The sequence below is a fragment of the Lygodium microphyllum genome, chromosome 15 (genome assembly GCF_053477565.2).
Source record: "Lygodium microphyllum isolate KBCC chromosome 15, Lygodium_microphyllum_v1.1.10, whole genome shotgun sequence".
Taxonomy (NCBI): Eukaryota; Viridiplantae; Streptophyta; class Polypodiopsida; order Schizaeales; family Lygodiaceae; genus Lygodium; species Lygodium microphyllum.
The window spans coordinates 116706016-116715706 of NC_141149.1; positions in this window are offsets into that span (position 1 = coordinate 116706016).

Consider the following 9691-nt stretch of genomic DNA (forward strand, 5'->3'; position numbering starts at 1 on the left):
GAAAGATAACATAGATCAAGCATAAGAGATTCTTGAAGAGCAGAAAGAATATACCGACGAGCTACTTTGTTGAGTGTGACCCACTCATTATAAGCACTTTGCCATTCTTCAAAGATAGGTCATTCAATTAAAATGGTATTATCATGAGTCTGATCAATTGGTTGAGATGGACATTCATAATTACCAAGAACAATATCATATAAGTTGTCACCTTCAAGAATTAGCAACATCTTTGCTTTTCATCCAAGAAATCCTTGTTCTTGAAAGTGAGGAAGGGAACATTGTCCAGAAGGGTAAATTTTAGCAGAAACTCAAGAGTGAGTAATCGTGATGAAACCTTGTCGTAGAAGTCTGTACGAAAAGCTATTATTCTATTTGTTTTTCTATTTCAAGTCCACTTTACATGAACTGATATAATTTTTGACATAGAACTCCAAATTGAGTAGGGATTTGCTAGGAAGAAAGCTTGAGAGTTCTAATACATCACAACAACTGGTTTTCTTGAGAAAGGCATTGCCTTAAGAGTTTCCCAAATAGAAACTTTTAGGGTGTCCAAGTAAGGCATATATTTAATTCAACATATCTGCAATCTAAATAATGATTGATGATGATCGAATGAACTTATTCTATGCTTAAAATTCAGAACATAAGATGCTCATAAAATACACAATACATCAAATTTAAGCATGAAAAGAACATGAATCAAGAATTGAAGAGATACTACATGGGTATACTTCCTAATTGTCTTCTTCAAGGAATAGGTTATAGTTGATTGTGATAGCTTTGATACCATGTTGAGATGTAGAGAGAAGATATGTAGAGATGCGAGAGAGAGAAGAGACACACTATGTATACTCCCAAAGACTATATCATATTGATCATAAGCTACATATATATAGGTGAGAGCTAGTCTAGATAGGCTGAGCTATATATAGCTTCAACATCGTTTAGAATAAAACATTAGCCTAAATGCATTCTAGAGTATGTGAGAAACAAGCTCATAACCAATGTTGCAAGCCTTGACCAAGAAGAGCTCCTAGTTTAGTCTCACAATTTGTGGTGCATTTCACATTGGCCAATAGGCTTGATATTCTTAATTTGTTACTTCTGATCTTTACTTTGGAGATTCCTTGGGTATTAGATATCAAATGGCAAACTCTTTTTCTTGATTTGGAGCCCTCCTTTCATTCCCTTTAAGTCCTTCACAGAAACCCTAAATGCACAGCATGACAACCATTAAAGCCACTTGCTTGAAGCTCACAATTTCTTGAAGATTCATTAGTTTCTTGGCCTTGAGACTCTTCTAAAGTGCTTCTACTTGAAGATTGAAGTAAGATTGAAAATATTAGAGCTCATGGGTCATGAAGAAGCTATTATGGATGAAAATTTGGGGATTCTTGGTTTCAAGCCTTCATCCATCATCAACATGCATTCAAAAATGCTAAAGACTCTTTAACATCGAGGTTCTATTGATCTTCAACTAATGGAAGTGGATCATTGCTTGACATTGAACCCTCACCATTGGAACTCATTGAGCATTTGGGAGCTATTCTTCGACCTACTAAAGATTGGTTCTCCTTGATTCTTCAAGCTTCAAGCCTCTATTGAAAATGTAATCTAATGCATTTTTCTCTAAAATATCTCTAATTCCATTTGCCATAGCCAACATCCTCTTGTTGATGAGAGATTAGATCATCCATAGGCATGATTTCGATGCTTTATAAGATAAATCCCTCTTCAAGGAAATCTAAAAGTTCCATAGAGCAATTTTGGGCATCATTTTCCTAAAATCAAGCTTTCATTCAAAATGTTGCTTATGGATTTAATAAACTCTAATTTTGTGCTTGGATCATTTACTATTTCCAAAAGAAATTTAGGGTAAGTTAGTAATCAATGAGTCACTAAATTATTAAGGCAATCCCTCATCTCAATCCATTGTTTCTATTCAATCCTTGCACATCATCAAAGCTGAAAGATTTTATTTGGGTGATGCATTTCATCCATGATTTCTTAGTGTAGTATGCTCCTACCATGTTCAAATATCCACAAGGAAAAAGTGGATGCTCTTTGTGAGATACAAGAAAAAAGAGAGATTATCCTACCCCATATTGGAGATCTCAAAAGGGTGCACAATCCAACTTGAGGAAATTTACACACCCCTCAAGTCTTATATCCCACCACATAGGGAGCCATAAATACCAATTTATCCCTCACATAGATACAATGAGTGGAGCATTGAAGGCACGATCTTGAACAAATAATCAAGCATTTGTTAATTAGTACATGGATTTTACATGTTACCATAAACTTTGGATAATAGGTTATAGGTGGTTACAAGAGAAATAGGGAATTTTAGATCATTTCTAGGTATTTTCTAGGCATAGTAGGATACTGCAAGGTGCTTTTGAGCGCATACATGTTGATTTCAAGTCCTACCGGGTTGCATTAAGTATTTATAGGTCTTATAGTGATTGGAAAAAGGTTTAGAGACCTTGTATAGGGTTTACATGCAGTTTTACATCGAAGACATGGCTTTTACAGGTTGTTGGACTATTTTGTACAACACTAAAAAGTAGTTCAAGAATATTTTCATATGATTATAATGATATGTTTGATAGCTCATCTCAAAGATCACATTCTTCCCTTTGATTTGGATTATAAAGTACATTTTTTAGATATCAATGTCAAAATATATAGCTATTTTTGTGACATCAGCTCTATTTTGACAGCACTCAAAAATGGCAGGGAACATAGGTAAGAACAAGATTTATAATAATGTATAGCAACAAATCAGAGATTCTATAGTTAAGCATCCACAAGAATACCATCATGAGGAGTCATAAGAGCATGGGGCCTATAGTACTCTTAATGCAACTTTGTGCAATCATGGGACCAAACATTTGGTTAGACATTCGAATCAGTGTCAAAAATTGACAAAATGGTTGAATAGATGGCTCATTCGAATGCATTAACCAAAGAGGCAATTGATTACATGGCCCAATCCACTAAAGACTATTTGGATAAGCTAATAGCTCAAATCTCATAAGTAGTGGCAATGCTATCGGTAAATAAGGAAAGTAGGAACAAATTTAAAGCAAGATAGTCATTATTCAACCTCTAAATTTGAATTATTACCTAGATATAGTTAGACACAAATGGATTCCTAACAGTAGCTACAAGGTTGATAAACCTTCCCATAGAAATGAGGAATCCATTGCAAGTATCCATGCAAACAAATCCTCAAGGAATAAGAGTGCAACCAGTTGCACGAAGATTTTAGCTTGTATATTAGAGGAGCTTCTCAAATAATCCAGGTTCCAATGGAAGTTACTTGGACTAACATCCACAAACTTCTAATAGAAAGCAAGCATTGAGTGAGAGAGCTCTATATGATAAGATCATAATGACCAAATATAGTGGGCATTCATATTTCCCATCTTATCTAGAGGAATGGACATCAAAACTTGAGTCCTATTCTGAAATTTATCCAAGGTCAGATGAACAAAAAATTCATTTTGCTACTTTTACCAAGAAGGTTTCGCACATATATGGTAGAGATATGTGAAGGAAAAAAATTTAAAATTTATGGTTGGGAAGACTTTAAGGCTCAAATTGACCATGTATTTGTGCCCATTGTTAAGAAGGAAAAGCTGGCTAGAAGATGGTACCAATTGGATCAAAGAAGCATGACAACAAGAGAGTATACCAATTAGGTTTTGAATCTAAAAATGTATATGAAGTGTTAATGATGATTTTAAGTTACATAAATACATTTATGGTTTGGAGCCTAGTCTGTTAGTAGTTGTTATAGCCTAGAAATCATCCATTCTCTTTGATGCAATACAGTTGGTTGAGAGATATGCTTGAAACTGCAGAACATATGTTAATATTCCACCATCATTTGGACACCCCAAAAGTTGCCTACAAATAGAGACACTTTGGGGAAACTTTGGAGGCCCTAACATGTCATATGTCAGCCCTAAATTCCCAACATACCCAGCTTTCAATGCAATAAGGCAAGAAGGGATCTTTAAAGCAAAAATCAACCCCAAAATGGAAAGCAAGCAAGGTGATAATAGGCCATGCAACACTTCAACTATACTAGTGGTGGATAGAAATCCATTCATGTAGATCTCTTCAAAGAGAGGAAAGAAAAATCCTATACTTCAAATGTAGAGAAAAATACACTACTGACAATGCAAACAAATGTGTTTTTAAAAGAAAGCAAAAGTTAACAATAGGTTTGTCATAGAGGAGTTAGGTGATGAGAAGAAAACAATCGTTAACATCAGTTTTGCCATAGAAGAGTTAAGTGATGAAGAAAAATTTCCACTCATGATTGAAAATGCTAAACATGATGACTTTGATCATAACAATGGGAAAGATAAGTTCTATGACCCTCAAGAGGGTTTTCTTTTCAATCTATGTGACCACATTCCTTTTGATTTGGGTGGACAAAAGAGTAGTGAGCCATTGCCTACTACCACTTCACTCTATTCAATCTCCATGGATGCATGGACAAGTTCTTGGAGTCCAGGTATACTAAGGATACACATAATTTTGGTAAGGATTGTGTAAATTTTGGGGGACAGTGGTAGTACACATAATTTTATGAATAGGCAAGCAATGGATCATTTGTACTGTCTTTCCACTGATTTACAATAGCCCATTAAGATTATGGTAGCTAATGGAGATGAGAAAATCAACAGCCAAATGTGCTAAAAAAAACCCCTTGCACTTGTTTGAAAATTATGACATGCAGGTGGACTTAATTGCTTTAGAGATAGGCCCTATAGATATAGTATTAGTTTATGATTGGTTGATGTGATTGGGAAAATTAATGTGGATTTCCCATAGCTTTGTATGGAGTTTATTAGTGAGGGATATCTTATTCATTTATGAGGAATCCATAATAAATTAGATTTTCATCTTATTACCATTAAGTAGCTCAAGGAGTTTAAAAAGTGCTCTCAAGTATTTTTGTTCCACCTGAATAAATAAGTATTAGCTCAATTTAAAGAATTAGTAAATAATTTAGCATTGAAGGCTTTTCTTTGAGAGTACAAAGACTTATTTTAGATGCATACATCTTTACCTCCTAAGAGAGTAGCTAATCACCCTATAGACTTAGAGCCTCACTCAAAATCAATCACCTTACACATGTTATCCAAATATGAACCTGAGGAAGTTGCAAAGAAAATCAAAGAATTATTAGAGATAGGGTTCATCGACCCTAGTTCTTTGCCCTATACATCACCGGTCTTGTTAGTCAAGAAGAATGATGGTTCCTTTAGGATGTGTATTGATTATTGGGACCTCAATAAGATCATAGTAAAGAATATGTATCCCATCGTAAAGTAGATGATTTACTAGATGAGTGTAAGGGGAGAAAATTATTTTACAAAGATAGATTTGAGATTAGGCTACCACTAAATTTGTATGAGAGAGGGTGATGAAGTAGAAATAACTTTCAAGATTGATCAAGGGCTCTACCATTTTTTGGTTATGCCATTTGGGTTGACTAACATCCTAGCCACTTTTCAAAGCCTCATGAACAAGATACTGTAGCTATTGTAGCCATTTCTCTCTAAATTATTTATTGATATTCTTTGATGATATCCTTATTTACAACAAATTCTTTGAGAATCATCTACTAGACATGAGGAAGGTGTTTGATGTATTGAAGTATCATAGGATCTTTGCTAAAAGGAGACCAAATGCTCTTTCATGTAAACGTAGGTGGAATACTTGGGACATATTATTAGTGAGGTGGAATACTTGGGACATATTATCAGCGAGGAGGGAATTAAGGTTAATGCATGTAAACGTAGGTGGAATACTTGGGACATATTATCAGTGAGGAGGGAATTAAGGTTAATTCTAAGAAGGTATAGTGTATGCTAGAGATTGGCCAACCCTTGCAAATACTACTTTCCTTTGTGGATTTCTTGGTTTGTCATCATTTAATCATAGATTCATTAGGCATTATGCAACTATTGTAGCTCCTTTGATTGATAGATTCAAGAAGAAATATTTCTTTTGGGATGGCATTGTTGATCGGAGCTTCAATCAATTGAAGGACTTGCTTAGTTTTGCTCCTATTTTGGTTTGCCCAAACTTCTCTAAGGATTTTACCATTTAGTGTGATGCTAGTGGAAGAGGCATATGTGCAGTCTTGTTATCGGAGCATGGAGTTATTGTATTTAAAAATCACAAGCTTACAGAAAAAGAGATGGCAATGAATGTTTATGACTAAGCAATGTTAGTTATTCTCTATGCAATAAAGAAGTGGCACCCTTATTTTTATGGCAATTGATTTAGGATTAAAAGTGATCACATGGTCCTTAAGAATTTCATGTCCTAGTCAAATCTTACTTCTAAGTAGTGTAGATGGCTGGATACACTAGAAAACTATGATTTTGACATTACTTATACATGTGCAAAGACAATATAGTGGTTGATTCTCTCTCTAGAATGTGAGCATGTAAAGTTTCAATCATATTACTAAGCTTTATAGTGACTAACTTGAAGAGTTGCAAGAAACCTATCTATTGGATAAAGAAGTCAGCCATGTATTTTAGAAATTACAAGAGGAAAATTTTCAATTTCATTTTAGAAATGGCCTCATTTGATTCAATGGTAAGATTGTTTCCCCTTGTACTTCTTATTAGAAGATTATGGAGGAGATGCATTCTTTGCCCCCATTGACCTATGATGAGATTTTCAAAATTTTTCACTAGAAAGGCTTATTGAAGGATATAAAAGATTCTGTTTCTAAATGTTTGCCATATCAGCAAAATAAGGACAACACCCATAACCCAAGTGGTTTGTTGCAACCATTGCCTATCCTTGAAGCCAAGTGGATACACATAACCATGGATTCATTATTGGCTTACCTATTATGACCAATAAAGGGTGGAAAAATATCTATGTGGTGGTGGATAAACTCACCAAGGTGGCTTATCTATAACTAAGAAGGAGTGGAATTGTATCTATGTGGTTGGTGGGGGGTAGACTCACTAAGGTAGTCCATTTTATTCCCACCAAGTCTCAAGTTATTGCATTAGAAGTTGCCAATCAATTCATAGAGCATATCTTTAAATTACATGGATTATAGCAGGTTATTGTTCATGATAGAGAGACCATATTTATGAGAAAATTTTGATAGGGTGTTTTCAGCTCAATGGGCACTAAATTAGCTCCATGTACAACATACCATCCTTAGACTAATAACAAAAAAAAAGTAAATAAGTGGTTGGAAACTTATCTTAGACATTTCTGTCATGTTATCTAGCATGCATGGGACTCATTGCTCCATTTAGTTGAGTTTTTTCATATAATAATTCTACCCATTTGAGCATTGGTGTTTCTCCTTTTGAGGCCTTTTATGGTCATAAGGAGCCACTTCCTATAGTCTTATTCAGTGAAAAGATTAATCCTTAAGGGAAAGAAGAGTTAGATTTCATGGAGGCCCTTCTTTAGTAGTACAAGTTGAACCTTAAGAAAGCCCAAGAAGAGCCGATGAAGTTGTATGCTAATGAGAAAAGGCACTTGATGGAGTTTTAAGGAGAGTTAGTTCTTTGAAAGTGTTTATCACTTGATACTCTACTCTAAAGTATGGCTCAAGTAATAAGCTTGCACATAGGTTATATGGGCCATACATGTTTCCCAAATGCATATGAGACTTTGGCTTATTGTTTTGAACTTCCTTTATTATACAATACTGCAATGAAGTAAATAAGGTCAATGACAAATAAATAAGTCCAATGATAGGCTAAAAGCCTTTGTAATAATATTAGAGGACTAGGACTTAGGGTTTGCTATAAATAGGGAGCCCTAGCCAAAGTTAGGACCCCTTTTTTCATTATGAACTTGGAAATCATGTAAGTTTTCTTAGTAGTTACATTAGTTCATGTCTTTCACCTACATTGAGGTGAGTTTCCATGGTACTAGCTTGTTTAAGAAATTCTTTCATGTTTCCTTAGGTTAACACATTTCAGTTTCTTTTCCATATCACTTCCTTGTTGATTCCATTAGATTAGGAAAATTTGATTCGATTAGAAGATCCCTTCTTTACATTGGTATCAGAGCATTAGTTTAGATCCAGTCAGAAGTCATTTTCTTGCTTTAGATTTAGTTGTAGTGACTAGGGAGTGAAAACCACATTTAAAATTTAGTCACAGAAGTTAGTTCTTCCATAACCATGGTATGACATGGAGATTTGTCACAAACCATGACTAAGATGGAGGTTCTTGGAATGAAACAGTGGATAATGGCGGGCTCTAGTCAAATTTAGTAGGTCATGGCTCGATTTTTGCCCAAAAATGAAGAGAGATGGACAAAATGAGGGTTACATGGCTTAGTGTGGGTTTAAACTTGAGTTACTTTTCAAGAACATGGGTTCTTCCCTTTCCCTTTCCCTTTCCCTTCAAGCTTTTCTCATGAAGCCATGGCCAAAGACTGATCATATCTCTTGCCCGTGATCTCTATTATGCCAATGGATTTCATAACCTTGATCTTCACCTCTTGAGCTTCCCTTGGAGTAGTTGTTTGGCTCATAATGCCTCATTCTTTCCCCAAAATCTAGGAGTGGACAATAGTGTGAATTGTGCTTGCAGTACATTCAGGCCTATTTCTTCTCAAGATGAGCTATGGAGCTCAAGTCATCCATGGATAATGCTTAAAGTCCCTTGATAAGTGGTCTTCTTTAAGCTTGGGAAAGATTTCTTCCTATTCTTGGACTATTCTCTCTCCCATGAAACCCTATTCTTGACAGTTTTGGACAGCAAGAAAGAATCTCAGATTTCCTCATCTTGATCATGGGGCTTTTGGCCTTTTATGCTTCCTGAGAGTTCCTCATACGTATAACCATCAACATTGGCCATATTTGATACTACATTGTGAAGATTGGGATTCTTCTTGCTCATAAAAGGTTATGGATAGCTTAGTCTTCAAAAGCTTATGAAGATTCACAGATTTTTTCAATTTTGAAGTTCTCTTATGACTTTTGGAGTGGCCTACTAATCCTCTTCAAGGAGGTGTTGATAGGAATGAAGACATCCATGCCATTTTACTATTGAAGATTTCTTCAAGCTTGACTATGGAGCCATTGCAGGACAGCAGGATCTATGTCTAAAAATTTTGGATAATTCATGATCATTTTATGGAACTTTTACTCTTTTACACTTCTTGAAGGTCCCTGACATGAGTAGCAATCAACATTTGAAGATTATTCATCAATATTGAAGAGAATTGACTATCTCTTGAAGATTGAAGAGCTTGGACAGCATAGGCATTGCCTAGAGCATTAATTTTGAGATCCTTCTTCAAATATTGGGTCCATTCATACTTGTGGAAGGCTAAAAAACACTCCTCTTGAAGATTCAACAAAGTCTTGTGCCATTTTATTCCTCTTTATCAAGCTACCTTGTATGAAAGACGAATGGAGCTTTCTCAATGGTATGATGCTGTATTTGGTTGTTTGTTCAATACAAATTAATCAATGCACACTTATGGACAAATGGTTCAATGTAATGGATACAATATGGCAATGATGTATGGCTTTGTGGCAAGAAGGATGGGGATATTGGATTCAGTAGCAAGTTGTACTCTCCAATGGGCATACGTAATGCAGGGGAAAAATGCGATAAATATATAATGCAATCTATTTCAGCCCTACACTTAGAAGGGT